The sequence below is a fragment of the Pristiophorus japonicus genome, unplaced genomic scaffold (genome assembly GCF_044704955.1).
Source record: "Pristiophorus japonicus isolate sPriJap1 unplaced genomic scaffold, sPriJap1.hap1 HAP1_SCAFFOLD_29, whole genome shotgun sequence".
Classification (NCBI taxonomy): domain Eukaryota; kingdom Metazoa; phylum Chordata; class Chondrichthyes; family Pristiophoridae; genus Pristiophorus; species Pristiophorus japonicus.
In genome coordinates this window covers 2,297,973-2,322,948 of record NW_027252668.1, presented here as the reverse complement: position 1 = coordinate 2,322,948, position 24,976 = coordinate 2,297,973, and the positions used below count along the sequence as shown (strand labels likewise).

The following is a 24,976-nucleotide window of genomic DNA, read 5'->3' as shown; positions in this document are numbered from 1 at the left end:
GGTTATGATTTGGTTGTATTGGGGGGTGGTGCGTTTGTTACAGTTATTTGTTGCTGGAAAAGGGGTCTGTTATTTATTTATCGGGCTCGTAGCGAGCGGTGGCTTGCCATGCTTTGTTCTGGCCCTTTATAGTGCCGAGTTTGTCAATTTGAAAACATTCAAACATTTTGATTTTTGTGTGGTTGTACCTTGTTGCGGGGTACGGGTTAGGATGTGTGGCGTTTAGGAATCTTTTGGGCTGTTCAATTCCATGTTAGTTTTTTTTTGGCCTCGTGCCGATTCAAAGCATCTGCTAGGGAAGTATGTATCTATCTCTGCCTGTCAGTCTCTGGTACGGAAATATGTATCTATCTCTGTGCCTGTCAGTGTCTTGTATGGAAGTATATATCTTTCTCTGTCCGTGTCAATCTCTAGTATGCAAGTATGAACCTATCTCTGTGCTGTCAGTCTCTGGCCTGGGAGTATGTACTAACTGTGCTGTCAGTTTCTGGTATGGAAGTATGTATCCATCTCTGTGCCCGTCAGTCCCTGGTATGGGAGTATGTATCTATGTGACTATCAGTGTCTGGTATAGGAGTATGTATCGATCTGTGCTGTCTGTGTCTGGTAGGGGAGTATGTATCTATCTCTGTCAATGTCAGTCTCTGGTATGAAAGTGTATATCTATCTCTGTCCCTGTCACTGTCTGGTATGGGAGTATGTATCTAACTTTGTGCAAGTCAATCTCTGGTATGGGAGTATGTATCTATCTGTGTGCCTGTCAACCTCTGGTATGAGTGTATGTATCTATCTGTGCCTGTCAGTGTCTGATATGGGAGCACATCTATATGTCTGTACCTGTCAGATGCTGGGCTGGGAGTATGTATCCACCTCTGTGCCCGTTGGTCTCTGGTAGGAGAGTATGTATCGATCTGTGTGCTGTCCGTGTCTGGTATGGGAGTACGTATCTATCACTGTGCTCTCAGTCTCTGGTATGGGAGTGTGTATCTATCTGTGTGCCTGTCAGTCTCTGGTATAGGAGTATGTATCTACCTGTGCCCATCAGTCTCTGGTATGGTTTTTGATGTTTCCGACAGCGGGGTAATGTCCCTTTGGAATTTTCTATCCCTTACTGCCGCTTTGGTCGGCTCATGCTTTCCAAAGTTTACTACCCAGCCTTTCTTGCCTTTGCCCTTTGATTAGTCATCCTTCGTTGTTTTCCTTGTTTTAAACTCTTTTAGTCTGGTACTTTCCACTCTTGTTTACTGTTTTTGTCTGTTTGGGATTCCCTCCGTGCCCTATGTTATATCTGGGTTGCTGGGGTTTTGTGTGCATTTCTGGATAGTTATGCCTTAGTTGTGCTGGTCGGCCTGTATCCACCGATTTCATTAAATTAACAGTTTGTGAAGTTATTGGTTATGTTTTGGTTGTATTGGGGGGGGGGGGGGGGGTTGTTACGGTTATTTGTTGCTGGTTAGGGTGTGTGGGGGGTTTTAATTGTTGTGGCTTTTGGGAATCCTTTGGGCTGTTCGATTAGTCTGTCTATGTCCTTTTGCAGGTTTTTTGTGTCCTCTTCACACATTGCTTTTCCTCCCATCTTTGTATCATCAGCAAACTTGACTACATTACACTCAGTCCCTTCACCCAAGTCATTAATATAGATTGTAAATAGTTGGAGTCCCAGCACCAATCCCTGCAGCACCCCACTAGTTACTGATTGCCAACCCGAGAATGAACAATTTATCCCGACTCTCTGTTTTCTGTTAGTTAGCCAATCCTCTATCCATGCTGATATATTACACCCAACCCTGTGAACTTTTATCTTGTACAGTAACCTTTTATATGGCATCTCGTCAAATGCCTTCTGTAAGTCCAAATAGTCAACAGCCACTGGTTCCCCTTTACCACCCTGTTTGTCGCATCCTCAAAGATTTCCAGCAAGTTTGTCAAACATGAATTCCCCTTCATAAATCCATGCTGACTCTGCCTGACTGAATTATGCTTTTCCAAATGTCCTGCCACTGCTTCTTTTATAATGGACTCCAACTGTTCTACAGTTTCCTGCTTTTTGTCTGCCTCCTTTTTTTTTTTTTTTTTAAATAGGGGCGTTACATTTGCAGTTTTCCAATCTGCTGGGACCTCTCCAGAATCCAGGGAATATTGGTAAGTAACAACCAATGCATCCACAATCCCTGCCGCTACTTCTCTTAAGACTCAGTACCTGTCAGTTACTGGTATGCGAGTATGGGATTTATTCTGCATCTCGGTTTCTGATATTTGAGCGTGGTGCTCAATATGTACCTGTCAGTATCTGGTTTGTGAGTGTGGATTAAAGCTGTAACTGTCAGTAATTGGTATGTGAGTGTTGGTTATATTCTGTACCCGCCAGTCTCTAGCACAAGAGCAAGTGTCCCGGCTCCCTCTTCACTCCGCACCCATCCCAGGACACACCCTCTCCCCCCGGGACACTCACCCTCTCCCCCCGGGACACTCACCCTCTTCCCCCGGCTCCATCTCCCCCCCGGACACTCATCCTCAGCCCCCGGCTCCCTCACCCTCACACCCCCCCGGGCTCACTCACCCTCACACCCCCCCGGGCTCACTCACCCTCACCCCCCCCCCCCCCGGGCTCACTCACCCTCCCTCACCCCCCCTCCGGGCTCACTCACCCTCACCCCCCCCGGGCTCACTCACCCTCACCCCCCCCGGGCTCACTCACCCTCTACCCCCCCCCACCCCGGGCTCACTCATCCTCTTCCCCCTCCCCCCGGGCTCACTCACCCTCTTCACCCCCCCCCCCCGGGCTCACTCACCCTCCCCCCGGGCTCACTCACCCTCTCCCCCCCCCCGGGCTCACTCACCCTCCCCCCCCGGGCTCACTCAACCTCCCCCCCCCCCCGGGCTCACTCAACCTCCCCCCCCCCCCCCCGGGCTCACTCACCCTCTCTCCCCCCCGGGATCACTCACCCTCTCTCCCCCCCCGGGCTCACTCACCCTCTCCCCCCCCTCCCCCGGGCTCACTCACCCTCTCTCCCCCCTCCCCCGGGCTCACTCACCCTCTCTCCCCCCTCCCCCGGGCTCACTCACCCTCTCTCCCCCCTCCCCCGGGCTCACTCACCCTCTCCCCCCCTCCCCCGGGCTCACTCACCCTCTCCCCCCCCTCCCCCGGGCTCACTCACCCTCTCCCCCCCCTCCCCCGGGCTCACTCACCCTCTCCCCCCCCTCCCCCGGGCTCACTCACCCTCTCCCCCCCAGCCACTCACCCTCAACCCCCGGCTCCCTCTCCCCCCGGGACACTCACCCTCAGCCCCCGGCTCCCTCTCCCCCCGGGACACTCACCCTCAGCCCCCGGCTCCCTCTCCCCCCCGGGACACTCACCCTCAGCCCCCGGGACACTCACCCTCAGCCCCCGGCTCCCACTCCCACTCCCCCCGGGACACTCACCCTCAGCCTCCGGCCGTGCTCCCTCCGCTCACTTTCCGCCATTTTGATTTTTCCTTCACCAACCGTCAACTTCCGGGACATGCGCAGAACGCGCTCAGCGTGTCAAACGTGATCCGTCGCTACTATTGGGTGCAAGCAGCTGATTGACAGCTTGCCGCATCAATCGCGGCCCGGCACAGCTGGACAAACGCCCCGCCCACTCCCACAGTCGGAGCCGCTACCAGTCACGTGGCTCCTGATTTGAATCCGCGCCGCACTTTACCGGTCTGACCGCCAGTGACGTCCGTAACCCAGCAACGCAAGCTGTGTGACGTCGGTAACCTGACAACACTGTCTATGTGACGTCATGTAAGCTGGCACCAGGGGCGGGGAGGGCCCGAGCCCACAGGATGGCGGTTGGTGCGTTTACCTGTGTGTGTGATATATGTCTGTGTACGGGCTGTGTGTGTGTTTGGGGGATGTCTCTACCTGTGTGTGTGATATATGTCTGTTATATATGTGTGTCTGTGTACACGTGTGTCTATATTTGTGTCTCTGTATCTGTGCTCTCCCGGCCCCTTTATCCGTACCTTTCTAAATACTATTCGGTACCAATGTGTCTGGGCCAATCACTTCCCCAGAAAGTGCCGAATTGTCACTTTAATTTGGTGAATTCTGATTAATTTGATTCCTTTCTTTATTCATTCTCCAGATGTGGGTGGTGCTCTCCAGGCCAGCATTTATTGCCCATCCCTGACCGCCCCTGACAAGGTGAAAGTGAGCCACCTTCTTGAACCGCTGCAGTCCGTGTGGTGAAGGTGCTCTCACAGTGCTGTTAGGAGGGAGTTCCAGGATTTTGTCCCAGCGACTGATATATTTCCAAGTCAGGATGTTGTGTGACTTGGAGGTGGAACATGGAGGTGGTGGTGTTCCCATGCACCTGTTGTCCTTGTCCTTCTAGGTGGTAGAGGTCGCGGGTCTGGGAGGTGCTGCCGAAGGAGCCTTGGCGAGTTGCTGCATTGCATCTTGTAGATGTTACACACTGCAGCCAAGTTGTGCCAGTGATGGAGGGAGTTGATGTTTTAAGGTGGTGGATGGGGTGTCAATCAAGCGGGCTGCTTTGTCCTGGATGGTGTCGAGCTTCCCGAATGTTGTTGGAGCTGTGCTCATCCAGGCAATTGGAGAGTATTACATCACACACCTGTAGATGGTGTCTTGTAGATGGTGGAAAGGCTTTGGAGAGTCAGGAGTGAGACACTCGCTGCAGAATACCCAGCCTCTGACCTGCTCTTGTTGCCACAGTATTTACGTGGCTGCTCGAGTTAAGTTTCTGGTCAATGGTGACCCCCAGGATATTGATGGTGGGGGATTTTGAGCTGTTAATGAAGTTGACTGTCAAGGGCCGGTAGACTGTCGCTTGTTGGAGATAGTCATTGCCTGATACATGTTTTGCGTGAATGTTACTTGCCACTTATCAGCCGAAGCCTGAATGTCGGCCAGGTCTAGCTGCATGCGGGCATGGACTGCTCCATTATCTGAGGAGTTGCGAATGGAACTGAACTCTGTGCAATCATCAGTGAACATCCCCACTTCTGACCTTATGATGGAGGGAAGGTCATTGATGAAGCAGCTGAAGAGTGTTGGGCCTAGGACACTGCCCGGAGAAACTCTTGCAGCGATGTCCTGGGGCTGAGATGATTGACCTCCAATAACCACAGCCATCTTCCTTTCTGCTAGTTATGAGTCCAGTCTTTTTTCGTATGGTAGCAGCAAAGCAAATCAAACGTCAATATCCAAGTTGGTTACCCAGGCCAAAGCTTCCGATGTAACAGCATGGATATCTTGTAGGCTTCCTGCAAATTTCCTCTGAGGGCAGTGCTCAATGATTTGCTCCAGGACCTGATTAGGAGCTCCACAGTCACATGATGGGGATGCTTTACTCTTCCACCTATGGAGAAGGTGGCAGCATCTACGATGACCAGTTCTGAGGCGGTTGATGGTTGCCCAATGTTTGCGAGGAAGGTTTGATCCTTCAGGTTGTACTCTGGGGTGTTCTATAAGGAATCCATTCCGTATGTCGCAGTTCTTCCAGGTATTTCACCATCGGTCATCAAGGCTGTGGGGAGATCGCTGAAGGGCTTCAGGGATGGTGCAAAATGGCCTCTAGATGTGAGACGGGCTGGTGGTAGGTTATTCAAGTCGGCCTGGATCGACATGTCTTTGCTGGTGTAGAGGTGCTGGCATACGGAGGGTTTGAGCATTTGCTCCCCATGTGGATCCGGTGAGTTTCTGGATCAAGTTGACCTGACTCTTTAGTTCCTTCTATAGGTTCTGGAGATGTTGTATGTATGACAGGGTACGATCAAGCGTGACTCCTAAATAGGAAGAGTTTTTGGCATGGTTTACCTCTGCACCGCAAACGGAGACTTTCAAAGCTTGGTTTGCTCGATGGGTATTGAAGTGGAATGTCGAGGTGACTGGCTTTTGTGCGTTTGGCCAGAGTCACCATCAAGGGAAGTAGATCTCCATCCTCTGTAAATCACTGCTCAGGGCCCATTCGATGATGGACAGATTTGGGTTTTGCTTGGCAAGGAAATGTCATCAACGTATATGAACTTGCGGGACTCTGTTTTGGGCAGATCACTGGTGTAAAAGTTGAATAACATGGGTGCCAGGACACAACCTGTGGGAGTCCGTTGTTCAATGTCCTATATCTGTGCTTCTGAGTGCCAGAGTACACATGGAAGTGTCGGTTGCTAAGCATGGAGTTGAGGAGATGGATCGTTGTTGTGCAGGGTAAAATGATGCAGAGCTTGAAAAGCAGTCCATGCTTCCATACTGTGTCATACCCCACTGACTGGTCCACGAGTGCTACGGCAGTCTTAAACTGCCACTGGAAGCCTGCTTCGATGTGTGTTAGTAAAGCTACCACTTGGTCGCAGCAGTTACAGCCACTCCGGAAGCCCACTTGCTCCTTAGGAATGGTTGGCTCGATGATGGGGGCTAGTCTGTGGAGTAGTAGTCTCTCCAGCACTTTATGACAAGTACAAAGTAAGGAGATTGGGCAATAGCTGGAAGCTTCACAAGCATTCTTCCCCTGCTTCAGGAGGGCAATTATTTTAGTCTCCCTCCAAATAGTTGGAACTTTACCAGTTGCCAGTACCTCAGAGAAGAAAGAGGTCAACCATCTCTTCAATTTGGATCCCAGTGCATTTACGGTTCAGGGTAAACACCATCTAGACCAGCAGCTTTTCCAGATTTGGTTGTCGACAGGGCTGCGTTTAGTTCATCCCAGGTGAATGGATTAGACATATTTGACGATTTTGGTGCTGCCGTCAAGTCTGTCGAAAGCTGCCGCTTCATCTGCCGATGAAATTCTTTGTCCACCGGAGCCTATGATGTTTGTATCTGTAAGGTTTACACATTTCATGATCAAGGCACAACAAGAGGCCATGGGCCAAAATGGTTTAATGAAAATCTGTGGGACTGTTGGGCGGGAGAAAGAACGCCAGCCTGGGGCAGGTGGTGACTCATAAACTGATTAATACAATTTCTGGGGTCAGGAGTGAGACCCGATTAACATCGAGACAAGGGGTTTTGATACAATCAAGCAGAGGAGCCAATGGATTAATTGGCCAGAGGGGAAAAACTAGTTCCCTATGGAGACTACAAGCCTGCAGGGGGGGGGGGGGGGAAATCAGCGGATGGGGTGGTGAACTCAGCGGCGGCGGGGGAAATCAGCAGGCGTGATGGGGAAATCAGTGGGGGGGGGTGGGGAAAGAGAGGCAGAGAAGCAAAAAGAAAGAGGGAAAGACAAAATACAAGATTGAGAAAAGTTGAAGAATAAAATGAGGAAAAGAACGAGGAAAGAGGAGAGAGAAAAAGTAAAATGGAACATGAGAAAGAAAAAGTGAGCAGAGAGAAAGGAGAAAGAGGAGGAGAGCGGGCACAGGGAGAAACAGAATAGAAAGGAGGGAAGAGATGGGAGAGAAATAGAATGGGCAGAGGAAAGAAAGAGTAAAATAGAAAATTAAAAAGGAGAAAAAAAAGAGAAGGACGAGGAAAGAGAAACAGAAAGGAAGAATGAAAAGAGAGAGAAAGGAGAACTAGGAGCCAGAGAGAGAGAGAGAGAGAGGCAAAGAGAAGAGAGAGAACATAGAGAGATAAAATCAAACTAGGCAAGGGAACAGCACAGGCAGGGTCAAGGGAGGGAAGCAGCACGGAGCAGTAGGGAGGGAGAGGGTAGTGAGCGAGAAAGAAGCAGCATGGAGAGAGAGAGAGGGAGGGAGAGAAGCCGAGTGGAGAGAGAGAGAGATATAGAGGAAGAGAGGGAAGCAGCATAGGAGTTAAAAAGCAGCATGAATTGAGAGAGAGAGAGAGAAAAGAAAGAGGTCATACTCACACATGGTCAGTGCTCCCTCCTCTCCTCCACCGTCCCACAACTCAAAAACCTTTCCCCCACACCTGGGCACAGAACCTGGAGCATGGAATAGAAAGGAGGGAGGGAAGCCAAGAGGGAGGGAAGGAAGGAAGAAAGAGGGAGGGAGAGAGATTCAGGCAGCATTCACACACACAGGGATTCTCTCACTCACACACACACTCGGGGCACAGCAATATCTAATCACATTACGTCACAGCGATCTATCTCTCTATCACACACTCTCTCTCTCTCTCTCTCTCTCTCTCTCTCTCACACACACACACACACACACACACACACACACACACACACACACACCGACCTGGGCAGTGAGACTGCAGTTTAAAGACCAGAGGCACCCTTGCTGACTGGAGCAGCACATCCCAGGACTAAGAGAGCGAGCCCTTAAATAGCCCGCCCCTGTCACTCAAACCCCTCCACGCCCAGTGCAAAGCTCCTCCACCTCCCAGCTTGCTGTTCCCTCCACGTGAAGCCTGTCCCCCCAGGAGTGGGAGAGCCCAAGGTGAATCTGTCTGTAACCGGGGGGGACCCGTTGGTAGGTGCTGTGTGCCAAATGGTTCCTTCCTGTGTCTGTGCTGTCCTTTCCCCCTCCCTCCAGTGCAGACAGACAGAGCCAGGGCTGCTGGACTGTGGGGTGCCTCACTCACTCACACAGGTACATTATCGTGGGCCCCTCACTGCACAAATCTGCTTTGATGGGGTTCTCCCCCATTCCCTCTCTGTATCCTTTCTGCTGGCTCCCTCCCTGTTTAACCCTGAGCATTCTCCCCTCTCCCCAGCTCATCCTGTACAGTGTGCGGACTGTGTGTGTCGTGTCGCTGCCCTGGAGGATTACACCGTGTGTGTGCTTTATAATAGTGTCTGCTGTAACTGGGCAGCTTCAGCTCACCGTACAACACGCCATCATTACAGGACAGGATTTTCTCAGGGATTCCTGCATTAAACGCCTTTCTGTTTCTCTACAATCCACGCCCTGCCTCCCCCTGCTGGTGTCTCCCTGTATCACAGCTCACTCACTTTCACCTTTATCTCACTCCCCCTGCTGGTGTCTCCCTGTATCACAGCTCACTCACTTTCACCTTTATCTCACTCCCCCTGCTGGTGTCTCCCTGTATCACAGTTCACTCTCTCACCTTTATCTCACTCCCCCTGCTGGTGTCTCCCTGTATCACAGTTCACTCTCTCACCTTTATCTCACTCCCCCTGCTGGTGACTCCCTGTATCACAGCTCACTCACTCACCTTTATCTCACTCCCCCTGCTGGTGTCTCCCGGCATCACAGCTCAGTCATTCTCACCTTTATCTCACTCCCTCGTTCCCCACCTCTCGCTCTACTCTTTCTCTCGCCCCTCTCCCTCTCTTCCCCCTCCCACTGTCTGTGTCCCGATTTCTATCACTTTCTCTCTGTTCCTGCTTTCTATCTGTTCCTCTCTCTCATCATTTGTGTCCCTTGCTTCCTCCCCCTCCTCCCTCCCTGACAGCACTGTGGGAGCACTTTCACCACACTGACTGCAGCAGTTGAAGAAGGCGGCTCACCACCACCTTCTTAAGGGCAGTTAGGGATGGGCAATAAATGCCAGCCTTGCCAATGACACCCACATCCTGTGAATTAATAATATTAAAAAATCAGAAGATAAAATTCTAAAATGGGTCTTTTGGACAGGCAGGCTTGTGGCCCTCACTGAATAGAGAAAGTGGTGCTGACAGTCTGTTAGAGTGGAGGGCCGGAGGCAGGCAGTGACAGCAGGGAGATGGTATCTACCCCATCCCGCCAGAGGCCGGATTCTGTAGAAAAGGGGCACGTTGGTGGGCTATTCAACCACAAGAGGTATCGCTTCGGGAGGTGAGATCATTAAAACATGGCCACCCTGGGGGTGACATCATTAAAACATGGCCGTCCTGGGGTGGTGACATCATTAAACATGGCCACCGGGGGGTGACATCATTTAAATATGGACGCCCGAGCGGTGACATCATTTAAACATGGCCGGTTGCATTTGATTCTATTGGAGAGAGAGAGGGACAGCAAAGAGAGGGACAGTCAGAGAGAGAGAGAGAGAAAGAGTGACAGACCGAGAGAGAGAGAGTGAGAGAGAGACAGTGTGAAACAGAGATGAATAGAGAGGGAGAGAGGGAGAAGGACACAGAGAGACAAAAGATAGAGAGAGATGGAGAGCGAGAGAGACAGAGAGAGAAAGACAGAAAGAGAGAGAGAGAGACAGAAAATGGGACCGAGAGAGAGAGAGGGAGAAAGACAGAGAGACAGAGAGAAGGGGAGACATGGATGAGGGTTTCAGCAGCGGATGAGCTGAGGCAAGGGCGGAGAGAAGTGATATTACACAGGTAACATTGATCTCCAGTGACTGAAGGGAGGGGCAGATGTTAGCGGATATCCCAGTATTATTCATTCACAACTCCGTGCCTTTGTAACCTCCAGACTTGACTATTCCAACGCACTCCTGGCTGGCCTCCCACATTCTACCCTACATAAACTAGAGGTGATCCAAAACTCGGCTGCCAGTGTCCCAACTTGATACGTCCTTACTACACAGTATAAATGCACACGAGGCCCATGCTTGAGAGAAGGTCAGTGTGTGACCTGTCCTTTATTCCTTAGCACTCAAGTGATGAAGGTGGGTGGAGCTTCCCCTTTTATACCTGAAGGTCCAGGTTAGGAGTGTCTCCCACCTAGTGGTCAGTGTTCTCACGGTGTACAACTTAGGTCAGTTTATACATGGGTTACAATGCTGGTTGAATACATGACACAACTCGCACCAAGTCCCACTCACCCATCACCTCTGTGCTCGCTGACCTACATTTGCTCCCAGTTAAGCAATGCCTTGATTTCCAAATTCTCATCCTTGTTTACAAATCCCTCCGTGATCCTCGGCCCTCCCTATCTCTGTAATCTTCTCCAGCCTCACAATGCCCCGAGATGGATGCGCTCCTCTAATTCTGCCCTCTTGAGCATCCCTGATTATAATCACTCCACCATTGGTGGCCGTGCCTTCTGTTGTCTGGGCCCCTTAAGACGCTCCTTAAAGACAGCTTTTTGACCGAGCCGTTGGTCAGTGCTGCTACGGTCTCCTTTTACAGCATGGTGGCCATTCTCTGTCTTTGAGGGCGAGCTACCAGGATCTCTGCTCCTGCCTCACGTTGCAGATCCGTGGAGTCTCCTTCGGTTCCTACTGACCGTCACAGAGTGGGGAGGGAACACAGTGTGCTAGAGCTGACCGCCGTCTTGTTGAAGCCTTCTGTCAAGGCAACACCTCGATCAGTCAGAACTGGTGGCATCTGATGACGATCCTGGTTTATACTGAGCTCACATGGAGCAGGAGGCTGGGATTAGACCGGGTGGGATATGAAAAGGCTCCGGGAGTGAAGGAGAGAGTGGGAGAGACTGGGTGAGATATTAAGGATACAGGGGGTGAGGGGGAGAGTGGGGTTAGACTGGGTGGGATATTAAAGGGTACGGGGAGTGAGGGGGAGGGTGGGAGGAGCTGGTTTTCGAACTGGGTCACTCGCCCCCTCGAGCCTGTTCGTCCATTCAATAACATCATGGCTAGTCAAGTAACACCAGCCTATTATTCCAGCCCCTATCTGAATGCGCCAACACACACATTCAGACATTTCCCCGAGCGATCTGCTCATCCCATTTCCCTCCTCCCCTTGATCCCCATACTGTCAGCTGTCACTCAGTGGGCAGCACTCTTGCCCTGAGTCAGAAGGTTGTGGGTTCAAGTCCCACTCCAGGGACTTGAGCACAAAAAAACCTAGGCTGACACTCCCAGTGCAGTACTGGGGGAGCACCGCACTGTCGGAGGGACAATACTGAGGGAGCATCGCACTGTCGGAGGGTGAGTACTGAGGGAGCGCCGCACTGTCGGAGAGGCAGTACTGAGGGAGCGCTGCACTGTCGGAGGGGCAGTATTGAGGGAGTGCCGCACTGTCGGAGGGGCAGTACTGAGGGAGCGCCGCACTGTCGGAGGGGCAGTACTGAGGGAGTGCTGCACTGTCGGAGGGACAGTACTGAGGGAGTGCTGCACTGTCGGAGGGGCAGCACTGAGGGAGTGCCGCACTGTCGGAGGGGCAGTACTGAGGGAGCGCTGCACTGTCGGAGGGGCAGTACTGAGGGAGTGCTGCACTGTCGGAGGGGCAGTACTGAGGGAGCGCCGCACTGTCGGAGGGGCAGTACTGAGGGAGTGCTGCACTGTCGGAGGGGCAGTACTGAGGGAGTGCTGTACTGTCGGAGGGGCAGTGCTGAGGGAGCACTGCACTGTCGGAGGGTGAGTACTGAGGGAGCACCGCACTGTCGGAGGGGCAGTACTGAGGGAGCACCGCATTGTCGGAGGGGCAGTACTGAGGGGGCGCCGCACTGTCGGAGAGGCAATACTGAGGGAGCGCTGCACTGTCGGAGGGGCAGTACTGAGGGAGCACTGCACTGTCAGAGGGGCAATACTGAGGGAGTGCTGCTCTGTCGGAGGTGTGGTCTTTCGGATGAGACATTTAACTGAGGCCCTGTCTGCTCTCTCAGGTGGACATAAAAGATCCCATGGCACTATTTTGAAGAAGAGCAGGGGAGTTATCCCTGGTGTCCTGCGGCCAATATTTATCCCTCAATCAACATAACAAAAAACACATGATCTGGTCATTATCACATTGCCGTTTGTGGGAGCTTGCTGTGCGCAAATTGGCTGCCGCGTTTCCCACATTACAACAGTGACTACGCTTCAAAGGTACTTCATTTGTTGTAAAGCGCTTTGAGACATCCAGTGGTCGTGAATGGCCCTATATAAATCCAAGTCTTTCTTTGTCTTTCTTTCCGAGGGTCAATCCCCTCACACATACAACTCCCTAAGTCCCGCTCCCCCCTCCCCACTCCCCAAGGAAAACCCCATCCCGAGACACTCCACACATACAGACAGAGAAACAAGGGAACAAATGCAATGAGTTTTATTTCGGAGATCGGCCCATTATTCAAACAGCGGCGATAGAATCTCAGCGGGATATGCCCACCCTGCCCCGCCACCCGCCATTGAACCTTCTCTTCCCGGATGAAGGCTTCTTTCCACGGGGCCTTGAAGAGCTTGGGCCAGAGCTCAGTCCAGGGATCTACGGCCATTTCGGGAGGCAACAGGCGGAGCCCACGTCACAGAGACCTTTGTCGACAGTCATCCATACCACAGACGTCACAGCACGATACATCTTCGGGACAAGCGACACATCTCACACTGCACCATGTCAGCGTCTGAAACCCAACGTCAAGAGTCAATTGGGCAATGGTGGTGTTGTCGGATGATGTCGCCAAGGGGCAGCATGTTGGTGAGAAATAGGAGGAGGCCGAGGATAGATCCTTGGGGGGACACCAGAGGGGGAGGGCTAAGAAGGCAAGGGAATGCACATTCTTTGACCAGCATTTTCCAATCCTCTCTGGCTACAGGTGTGGTGCCGGAGGACTGCAAGGCTGCTAATGTGGTACCTTTGTGTAAGAAAGGAGAAAGGGACAGACCGAGTAATTACAGGTCAGTCAGCCGCACCTCGGTGGTGGGAATATTATTGGAAAAACTCCTGAGGGACAGGATTAACCTTCAATTACAAAGGCATGGATTGATCAGTATGGATTTGTTAAGGGAAGGTCTGTCTGACTAACTTGATTGAATTTTTTTGAGGCGGTAACCAGGAGAGTCGATGAGGGCAGTGCTTTTGATGTAGTGGATATGGATTCAGCAAAGCTTTTGATAAGGTCCTACATGGTAGACTGGTCATTGGCAGCAGATACAGCAGGCGGTGAAGAAGGCAAATGGTATGTTGGCCTTCATAGATAGGGGATTTGAATATAGGAGCAGGGAGGTCTTACTGCAATTGTACAGGGCCTTAGTGAGGTCTCACCTGGAATATTGTGTACAGTTTTGGTCTCCTAATCTGAGGAAGGACTTTCTTGCTATTGAGGGAGTGCAGCAAAGGTTCACCAGACTGATTCCAGGGATAGCTGGGCTGTCATATGAGGAGAGACTGGATCAACTTGGCCTTTATTCACTGGAGTTTAGAAGGATGAGAGAGGATCTCATAGAAACATATAAGATTCTGATGAGACTGGACAGGTTAGATGCAGGAAGAATGTTCCCGATGTTGGGGAAGTCCAGAACCAGGGGACATAGTCTTTTAGGATAAGGGGTAGGCCATTTAGGACTGAGATGAGGAGAAACTTCTTCACTCAGAGAGTTGTTGAGCTGTGGAATTCCCTGCCGCAGGGAGTTGTTGATGCCAGTTCACTGGATATATTCAAGAGGGAGTTAGATATGGCTCTTACGGTTAAGGGGATCAAGGGGTATGGAGAGAAAGCAGGAAAGGGGTACTGAAGGAATGATCAGCCATGATCTTATTGAATGGTGGTGCAGGCTCGAAGGGCCGAATGGCCTACTCCTGCACCTATTTTCTATGTTTCTATGTTTCTAAAAGCCCATGGGATCCAGGGCAAAGCAAAATTGGCTCAGAGGCATGTAGCAAAGGATAATGGATGATGGGTGTTTTTGTGACTGGAAGGCTGTATCCAGTGGGTTTCCACAGGGCTCAGTACTAGATCCCTTGCTTTTTGTGGTATATATCAATGATTTAGACTTGAATGTAGGGGGTATGATTAAGAAGTTTGCAGATGATACAAAAATTGGCCGTGTAGTTGATAATGAAGAAGAAAGCTATAGACTGCAGGAAGATATCAATGAACTGGTCAGGTGGGCAGAACAGTGGCAAATGGAATTCAATCCGGGTAAGTGTGAGGTAATGCATTTGGGGAGGGCTAACAAGGCAAGGGAATACAGATTAAATGATAGGACACTGAGAAATATAGAGGAACAGAGGGACCTTGGAGAGCATGTCCACAGCTCCCTGAAGGTAGCAGGCCAGGTAGATAAGGTGGTTAAGAAGGCATGTGGAATACTTGCCTTAATTAGTCGAGGGCATAGAATATAAGAGCAAGGAGGTTATGCTTGAACTGTATAAAACACTGGTTAGGCCGCAGCTGGAGTACTGCATGCAGTTCTGGTCACCACATTACAGGAAATATGTGATTGCACTAGAGAGGGTGCAGAAGAGTTTTACGAGGATGTTGTCTGGACTGGACAATTTTAATTATGAGAAATGATTGGATAGGATGGGTTTGTTTTCCTTGGAACAGAGGAGGCTGAGGAGAGAACTTATTGAGGTGTATTAAATTATGAGGGGCCGAGATAGAGTGGATAGGACATAGAAACATAGAAAATAGGTGCAGGATTAGGCCATTCGGCCCTTCGAGCCTGCACCACCATTCAATAAGATCATGGCTGATCATTCCTTCATACCCCTTTCCTGTTTTCTCTCCATACCCCTTGATCCCCTTAACCGTAAGAGCCATATCTAACTCCCTCTTGAATATATCCAATGAACTGGCATCAACAACTCTCTGCGGCAGGGAATTCCACAGGTTAACAACTCGCTGAGTGAAGAAATGTCTCCTCATCTCAGTCCTAAATGGCCTACCCCTTATCCTAAGACTATGTCTGGACTTCCCCAACATCGGGAACATTCTTCCCGCATCTAACCTGTCCAGTCCCATCAGAATCTTATATGTTTCTATGAGATCCCCTCTCATCCTTCTAAACTCCAGTGAATAAAGGCCCAGTTGATCCAGTCTCTCCTCATATGACAGCCCAGCCATCCCTGGAATCAGTCTGGTGAACCTTCGCTGCACTCCCTCAATAGCAAGAATGTCCTTCCTCAGACTAGGAGACCAAAACTGAACACAATATTCCAGGTGAGACCTCACTAAGGCCCTGTACAACTGCAGTAAGACCTCCCTGCTTCTATATTCAAATCCCCTAGCTATGAAGGCCAACATACCATTTGCCTTCTTTACCGCCTGCTGTACCTGCGTGCCCATTTTCAGTGACTGATGAACCATGACACCCAGGTCTCGTTGCACCTCCCCTTTTCCTAGTCTGCCGCCATTCAGATAATATTCTGCCTTTGTGTTTTTGCCCCCAAAATGGATAACCTCACATTTATCCACATTATACTGCATCTGCCATGTATTTGCCCACTCACCTAACTTGTCCAAGTCACCCTGCAGCCTCTTAGCGTCCTCCTCACAGCTCACACCGCCACCCAGTTTAGTCTCATCCGCAAACTTGGAGATTTTACACTCAATTCCTTCATCCAAATCATTAATGTATATTGTAAAGAGCTGGGGTCCCAGCACTGAGCCCTGCGGCATTCGACTAGTCACTGTCTGCCATTCTGAAAAGGACCCGTTTATCCCGACACTCTGCTTCCTGTCTGCCAACCAGTTCCCTATCCACGTCAGTATATTACCCCCAATACCATGTGCTTTGATTTTGCACACCAATCTCTTGTGCGGGACCTTGTCAAAAGCCTTCTGAAAGTCCAAATACACCACACCCACTGGTTCTCCCTTGTCCACTCTGCTAGTTACATCCTCAAAAAATCCAGAAGATTCGTCAAGCATGATTTCCCTTTCATAAATCCATGCTGACTTGGTCCGATCCTGTCACCGCTTTCCAAATGCGCTGCTATTTCATCCTTCATGATCGATTCCAACATTTTCCCCACTACTGATGTCAAGCTAACCAGCCTATAATTGCCCGTTTTCTCTCTCCCTCCTTTTTTAAAAAGTGGTGTTACATTAGCTACCCTCCAGTCCATGGGAACTGATCCAGAGTCGATAGACTGTTGGAAAATGATCACCAATGCATCCACTATTTCTAGGGCCACTTCCTTGAGCACTCTGGGATGCAGACTATCAGGACCCGGGGATTTATCAGCCTTCAATCCCATCAATTTCCCTAACACAATTTCCCGCCTAATAAGGATATCCTTCAGTTCCTCCTTCTCACTAGACCCACTGTCCCCTAGTACTTTCGGAAGGTTGGAGATATTACACTCTATTCCTTCATCCAAATCATTAATGTATATTGTAAAGAGCTGAGGTCCCATCACTGAGCCCTGCGGCATTCATAGAAACATAGAAACATAGAAAATAGGTGCAGGAGCAGGCCATTCAGCCCTTCTAGCCTGCACCGCCATTCAATGAGTTCATGGCTGAACATGAAACTTCAGTACCCCCTTCCTGCTTTCTCGCCATAACCCTTGATCCCCCGAGTAGTAAGGACTTCATCTAACTCCCTTTTGAATATATTTAGTGAATTGGCCTCAACTACTTTCTGTGGTAGAGAATTCCACAGGTTCACCACTCTCTGGGTGAAGAAGTTTCTCCTCATCTCGGTCCTAAATGGCTTACCCCTTATCCTCAGACTGTGACCCCTGGTTCTGGACTTCCCCAACATTGGGAACATTCTTTCTGCATCTAACCTGTCTAAACCCGTCAGAATTTTAAACGTTTCTATGAGGTCCCCTCTCATTCTTCTGAACTCCAGTGAATACAAGCCCAATTGATCCAATCTTTCTTGATAGGTCAGTCCCGCCATCCCGGGAATCAGTCTGGTGAACCTTCGCTGCACTCCCTCAATAGCAAGAATGTCCTTCCTCAAGTTAGGAGACCAAAACTGTACACAATACTCCAGGTGTGGCCTCACCAAGGCCCTGTACAACTGTAGCAACACCTCCCTGCCCCTGTATTCAAATCCCCTCGCTATGAAGGCCAACATGCCATTTGCTTTCTTAACCGCCTGCTGTACCTGCATGCCAACCTTCAATGACTGATGTACCATGACACCCAGGTCTCGTTGCACCTTCCCTTTTCCTAATCTGTCACCATTCAGATAATAGTCTGCCTCTCTGTTTTTACCACCAAAGTGGATAACCTCACATTTATCCACATTATACTTCATCTGCCATGCATTTGCCCACTCACCTAACCTATCCAAGTCACTCTGCAGCCTAATAGCATCCTCCTCGCAGCTCACACTGCCACCCAACTTAGTATCATCCGCAAATTTGGAGATACTGCATTTAATCCCCTCGTCTAAATCATTAATGTACAATGTAAACAGCTGGGGCCCCAGCACAGAACCTTGCGGCACTCCACTAGTCACTGCCTGCCATTCTGAAAAGTACCCGTTTACTCCTACTCTTTGCTTCCTGTCTGACAACCAGTTCTCAATCCACGTCAGCACACTACCCCCAATCCCATGTGCTTTAACTTTGCACATTAATCTCTTGTGTGGGACCTTGTCGAAAGCCTTCTGAAAGTCCAAATATACCACATCAACTGGTTCTCCTTTGTCCACTTTACTGGAAACATCCTCAAAAAATTCCAGAAGATTTGTCAAGCATGATTTCCCTTTCACAAATCCATGCTGACTTGGACCTATCATGTCACCATTTTCCAGATGCACTGCTATGACATCCTTAATAATTGATTCCATCATTTTACCCACTACTGAGGTCAGGCTGACCGGTCTATAATTCCCTGTTTTCTCTCTCCCTCCTTTTTTAAAAAGTGGGGTTACATTGGCTACCCTCCACTCCATAGGAACTGATCCAGAGTCAATGGAATGTTGGAAAATGACTGTCAATGCATCCGCTATTTCCAAGGCCACCTCCTTAAGTACTCTAGGATGCAGGCCATCAGGCCCTGGGGATTTATCTGCCTTCAATCCCATCAATTTCCCCAACACAATTTCCCGACTAATAAAGATTTCCCTCAGTTCCTCTTCCTTACTAGACCCACTGCCTGCCATTCTGAAAAGGACCCGTTTATCCTGACTCTCTGCTTCCTGTCTGCCAACCAGTTCCCTATCCACGTCAGTATATTACCCCCAATACCATGTGCTTTGATTTTGTTCCCAATTATAATTTCACCTGAATCTGACTGCAAGGGATCTACGTTTGTCTTTACTAATCTTTTTCTCTTCACATATTTATAGAAGCTTTTGCAGTCAGTTTTTATATTCCCTGCAAGCTTCCTCTCGTACTCTGTTTTCCTCCTCTTAATTAAACCCTTCGTCCTCCTCTGTTGAATTCTAAATTTCTCCCAGTCCTCAGGTTTGTTGCTTTTTCTGGCCAATTTATATGCCTCTTCCTTGGCTTTAACACTATCCTTAATTTCCTTTGTTAGCCATGGTTGAGCCACCTTCCCAGTTTTATTTTAACTCCAGACAGGGATGTACAATTGCCGAAGTTCATCCATGTGATCTTTAAATGTTTGACATTGCTTATCCACCGTCAACTCTTTGAGTATCGTTTGCCTGTCTATTCTAGCCAATTCACTCCTCATACCGTCAAAGTTACCTTTCCCTAAGTTCAGGACCCTAGTCTCTGAATTAACTGTGTCACTCTCCATCTTAATAAGGAATTCTACCATATTATGGTCACTTTTCCCCAAGGGGTCTTGCACAACAAGATTGCAAATTAGTCCCTTCTCATTACACATCACCCAGTCTAGGATGGCCAGCCCCCTGGTTGGTTCCTCGATATATTGGTCTAGAAAACCATCCCGAATACACTCCAGGAAATCCTCCTCCACCGCATTGCTTCTAGTTTGGTTAGTCAAATCAATGTGTAGATTAAAGTCGCCCATGATTACTGCTGTACCTTTATTGCACACATCCCTTATTTCTTGTTTGATGCTGTCCCCAACCTCACTACTGCTATTTGGTGGTCTATACACAACTCCCACTAGCGTTTTCTGCCCTTTGGAATTCCACAGCTCCACCCATACCGATTCCACATCATACAGGCCAATGTCCTTCCTTACAATTGCATTGATTTCATCTTTAACCAGCAACGCCACCCCGCCTCCTTTTCCTTTCTGTCTTTCCTTCCGAAATGCTGAATACCCTTGGATGTTGAGTTCCCAGCCTTGGTCACCCTGGAGCCATGTCTCCGTGATGCCAATCACATCGTATCCGCTAACTGCTATCTGCGCAGTTAATTCATCCACCTTATTCCGAATACTCCTCGCATTGAGGCACAGAGCCTTCAGGCTTGTCTTTTTAACACACTTTGCACCTTTAGAATTTTGCTGTAGTGTGGCCCTTTTTGTTTTTTGCCTTGGGTTTCTCTGCCCTCCACTTTTACTATTCTCCTTTCTATATTTTGCTTCTGACTCCATTTTATTTCCCTCTGTCTCCCTGCATAGGTTCCCATCCCCCTGCCATATTAGTTTAACTCCTCCCCAACAGCACTAGCAAATACTCCCCCTAGGACATTGTTTCCGGGATAGCGCGGCGCTTTTCAGCCAGTGCGGCCGGGTTGTCTCCTGCCAGGTCGTTTGCTGTGAAGAAATGTTCGAGCCTCTCCACAAAGGCGTCCCAATCATCACCATTGGCGAACTGCTGCAATGTACCAAGGGTAGCCATTTCTGCGTGAAAGTTCGTAATCTCGTCGCCAGTTGTTCTGTCCTTAGATGCTCTAACAATGATTTCATGAGGCAGCGTGTTGTACTTGAACTGTAGTGATCTTCGTCCTTTATTAGTTAACTCCAGAGTGAGGATCACACCTGGTGACCTGCCTTTTATACTAGGCCAGGCACACCTGTACAGGTAACCTACGTGTCTCCCACTGCTGTGCCCTCTGGTGGCACACCTTGAGATAGTACCAACAGTAGCCGTGTAGGATACATGACACACTCCTTCAATCAGCCCCGCCCCCTACACTCAGCCCCACCCCTTCAATCAGACCTGCCCCGACACTCAGCCCCGCCCACTTCAATCAGCCCGACCCTTACACTCAGCCCCGCACCAACACAGCCTGACCTCTTACACTCAGCCCCGCCTCCACACTCAGCCCTACCTCCACACTCAGCCCCTTCCCTACACTCAGCCCTACCTCCACACTCAGCCCTACCTCCACACTCAGCCCCTTCCCTACACTCAGCCCTACCTCCACACTCAGCCCCTTCCCTACACTCAGCCCTACCTCCACACTCAGCCCCTTCCCTACACTCAGCCCTACCTCCACACTCAGCCCCTTCCCTACACTCAGCCCTACCTCCACACTCAGCCCTACCTCCACACTCAGCCCCTTCCCTACACTCAGCCCTACCTCCACACTCAGCCCTACCTCCACACTCAGCCCTACCTCCACACTCAGCGCCGCCTCCTACACTCAGCCCGCCCCTACACTTAGCCCCACCCCTACACAACTCCACCTCCTACACTCAGCCCCGCCTCTTACACTCAGCCCTACCTCCACACTCAGCCCCGCCTCCACATTCAGCCTTGCCCCTTCAATCAGCCCCGCCCCCTACCCACAGCCCCGGATCTTAAAAAACAGATGTATCGAGTACAAAAGCAAGGGAGTTATGATGAACCTGTGTAAAACTCTGGTGCGGCCCCAACTGGAGTATTGTGTCCAATTCTGGGCAACACACTTTAGGAAGTATGTGAAGGCCTTGGAGAGGGTGCAGGAAAGAGTTATGAGAATGGTACTGGGGACGGGGGACTTCAGTTCCGTGCAGGGATGGGAGAAGCTGGGATTGTTCTCCTTAGAGCAGAGAAGGTTAAGGGGAGATGTGGTAGAAGGGTTTTGATCGAGTAAATAAGGAGAAACTGTTTCCAGTGGCTAAAGGGTTGATAACCAGAGGACTCAGATTGAAGGCGATTGGCCAAAGAACCAGCAGCGACATGAGCAAAAGCTTTCTTACGCAGCGAGTGGTTAGGATCTGGAAGGCACGGCCTGAAAGGACAGGGGAAGCAGATTCAACAGTAACCTTCAAAAGGGAATGGGATAAATATTTGAAGGAGAAACAATTGCAGGGTTATGGGGAAAGAGCGGGGAGGAGTTGGACCAACTGGATTGCTCTTCGAAAGAGCCGGCACAGTCTGGATGGGCCGAGAGGCCTCCTTCTGTGTCGTATTAGTCCGCCATTCGATGGTAACACCCAGCATGCACACGGCCCACTCAGGTACCCACAAAATAATGGGGGGGGGACTGGAAGGTGGAAGTGGTTTACATTCAGTTCCTCAGCCTCTCTTATAACCAGACAGACAATAACATCATTTGGTTTGAACAGAACTTCCTCCCGAAAGGAGGCCGAGATCTGGGAGGAATTTACTCAGCCACGGACCGCAGGTCCTGAGCCAGCAGCAGGAGCACAAGAACCAGGGCCAGCGTTTTCACTATCTCGATAGGCTGTGTGTTTAGTCACACAGAGAGTTAGCTGCGATCTATACTCACTGAGACAAGGACTGACTCCTGCCCTGGCAAAATATCCTCTGTCCAGGTCAGTCACCATTGGCAGTTCACTCAGGAGGCAAGACACTGGGTGGACAAACCCAGCACTCAGCGTCTGATCCTGGCACACAGAATGTTCATGTCAATCATTCATCATCCAACACCCAGAGTACGGACACTTTACACCACCCAGTCTAATCCCACTCTCCCCCTCACTCCCTGTACCCTTTAATATCCCACCCAGTCTAATCCCACTCTCCCCCTCACTCCCCGTACCCTTTAATATCTCACCCAGTCTAATCCCACTCTCCCCCTCACTCCCCGTACCCTTTAATATCCCACCCAGTCTAATCCCACTCTCCCCATCACTCCCCACACCCTTTAATATCCCACCCAGTCTAATTCCACTCTCCCCCTCACTCCCCGTACCCTTTAATATCCCACCCAGTCTAATCCCACTCTTCCCCTCACTCCCCATACACTTTAATATCCCTCCCAGTCTAATCCCACTCTCGCCTCACTCCCCATACCCTTTAATATGCCTCCCAGTCTGATCCCACTCTCCCCTCACTCTCCGTATGCTTTAATATCCCACCCAGTCTGATCCCAATCTCCTGCTGCATGGTTCCTACATTCCAACTGTGACGACACTCCAAAAGTACTTCATTGGCTGTAAAGCGTTTTGAGACATCTGGTGGCCATGACAGGCACTATATAAATCCAAGTCTTTCTTTTTTTCTATGTCCCTGAGAGAAATAAGACACAGATAAGAGGCTTTGATTGATGCAACAAGTTTTATTTCTGAGCAATGTCCATTATTCGGACAGCAGTTTTACAGGGTCAGGGGTCGAGAGGCCTGCCCAATCAAACAGAGCCTGAATTAAAATTAGCTTCGGTCTGGTAACCTCGGTCGTGTCTGGCGGAGGGATCGCTGACAGTTCTTTTGTTGTCTTTAGTCCTTGGTATTTTTATTGGATAGCAGCAATTCCGGTTGTTGTTACATACATTTGTCAGTGTAATCTCCAAAGACAGACAATCAGACTTGTTGCAATAACCTGTCAAGTTATTGCACAACTTGTCATCATCTGGAACTGAGGTATCCAACCCAAAACCTGTGGGAGCCAAACCGAGTCTGTCAGTGTTGCAGTCACAGGGGGAGTTTTACAGAGTGTTGTATAGAAGTAACGGTGCTGTAAATTCTAGGTAATTCAGCTTTGGTGTTGGGAGGCTGTTTCCCCTGGCTGGGAGTCTAGAACTAGGGATCATAGTCTCAGGATAAACGCTCGGCCATTTAGGACTGAGATGAGGAGAAACGTCTTCACTCAAAGGGTTGGGAATCTTTGGAATTCCCGACCCCAGAGGGCTGTGGATGTTGTCTTTCCCGATGTGGCATTAAACCGAAGCCGTTAAAACCATCCAGAAATCCCTCCCCCCTCCCTTACGTGTCGGAGTCTCTCTAACTCACCGCCAGCTCACGGACTCTGAGTCGGAGTGTCTCAAGGCGGAGACATTTATTGTAGATGTGGTAATCGGGGAGAGTCTCACTGTCTACAAACTCTCACACTCTACAGTCCCCACACTCTGCACTGCTGCTTCTACTTTTATTCATTGATTTATTTGTTAATAATTTAATTCTAGATATAAATGAATTACTTGAGCTCTCGATTATATTTAGTATTCCCTATTGGCTCTCTCGGTGACTGTCTTATATTGATGGCCTCTAGTTATGCTCTTCCTCACAAGTGGAAACATTTTCTCTGTATCACTCTAAAAACCTTTCATAATGTTAAAGACCTTAATTAAGTCAACCCCTCAGTCTTCTTTTTTCTACCAAGGATTAAGGAACCAAGGCGGGTAGATGGAGTTAAGATACAGATCAGCCATGATCTAATTGAAAGGCGGAACAGGCTCGAGGAGCTGAATGGGCTCCTCCTGTTCCTATCAATGCTGCTACAGATGGGCTACTGAGAGATGTACTGACCTTCTGGATTCAGTAGTCCATGTCGCTCTTCGGCAGTGGTGGGCTGCACCAACAGCAGGACACCAAACAACAAGAGCAGTGCCTTCATCACCCTTCATTGCCCCTCAGAGTCACGATGAGAGGGCTGGAGTGAAGGAGCACTTTATATAGACCCGGAGAGTATTCTGCAGTTAATAATCACACACACACACACTCACAGGGCAGGTGGGGATTGGCTCCACCTTGGCCATTCTAAAGGGGCAGTCCGCTGACAAAGACCAACAGTAATTGGAATCAAGCTGTTAATGTGTCTCCCGTGCAATATTTTATTAATAAATGGAACACCAATCTGAGTAATGATTGAGCTGGTGAAGGTTTGAAGGAATTCTTTGCTGCGACTGATGTAAGAATCATACAGCAGAGAGGAAGGCCATTCGGCCCATCGTATCTGTGCCGGCTCTTTGAAAGAGCTATCCAATTCGCCCCACTCCCCCCTGTTCTTTCCCCAGAGCCCTGCAGAATTTTCCTTGTCAAGTATTTGTCCGAGTCCCCTTTAGAAAGTCACTATTGAAACTGCTTCCACCGCCCTGTCAGGAAGTGCGTTCCAGATCACAACTCCCTGCGGGAAAAAATTCCCTCATTGCCCAGCGAGTCCAATTGCCAATGATCTTAAATCTGTTTCCCCTGGTTACCTAATCTCACACCCTCTAGAGGATCCTGGGGCCACGATTGGAAGAAGAGCAGGGGAGTCCCCCGGTGTCCTGGGGCCAATATTTTTCCCTCAACCAACATCGCTAAAACAGATAGAAACATAGGGACAGGAGGAGGCTAATCAGCCCCGCGAGCCTGTTCCACCATTCAAATCTTCATTTAGAAAGACACAGATTACTCAAGGACAGTCAGCATGGATTTGTTAAGGCAATGTCATGTCTGACGAACTTGTTTGAATTTTTCGTGGAGGTAACCAGGTGGGTCGATGAGGGTAGTGCGTATGATGTAGTCTATGTGGATTTTAGCAAGGCTTTTGATAAGGTCCCACATGG

General features: G+C 49.8%; 1 protein-coding gene across 1 annotated transcript in view; it reads right to left on the bottom strand.

Moving 5' to 3' along the window:
- LOC139248249 (zinc finger protein 271-like) overlaps positions 1-3,453 on the bottom strand; it is a 37,917-nt gene extending 34,464 nt beyond the window's left edge. The window contains exon 1 of the mRNA XM_070872000.1: positions 3,424-3,453. The gene's annotated coding sequence lies outside the window, so the exon portion shown is untranslated. The remainder of the gene's footprint in view (positions 1-3,423) is intronic.
- Between the last annotated feature and the right edge of the window lie 21,523 nt (positions 3,454-24,976).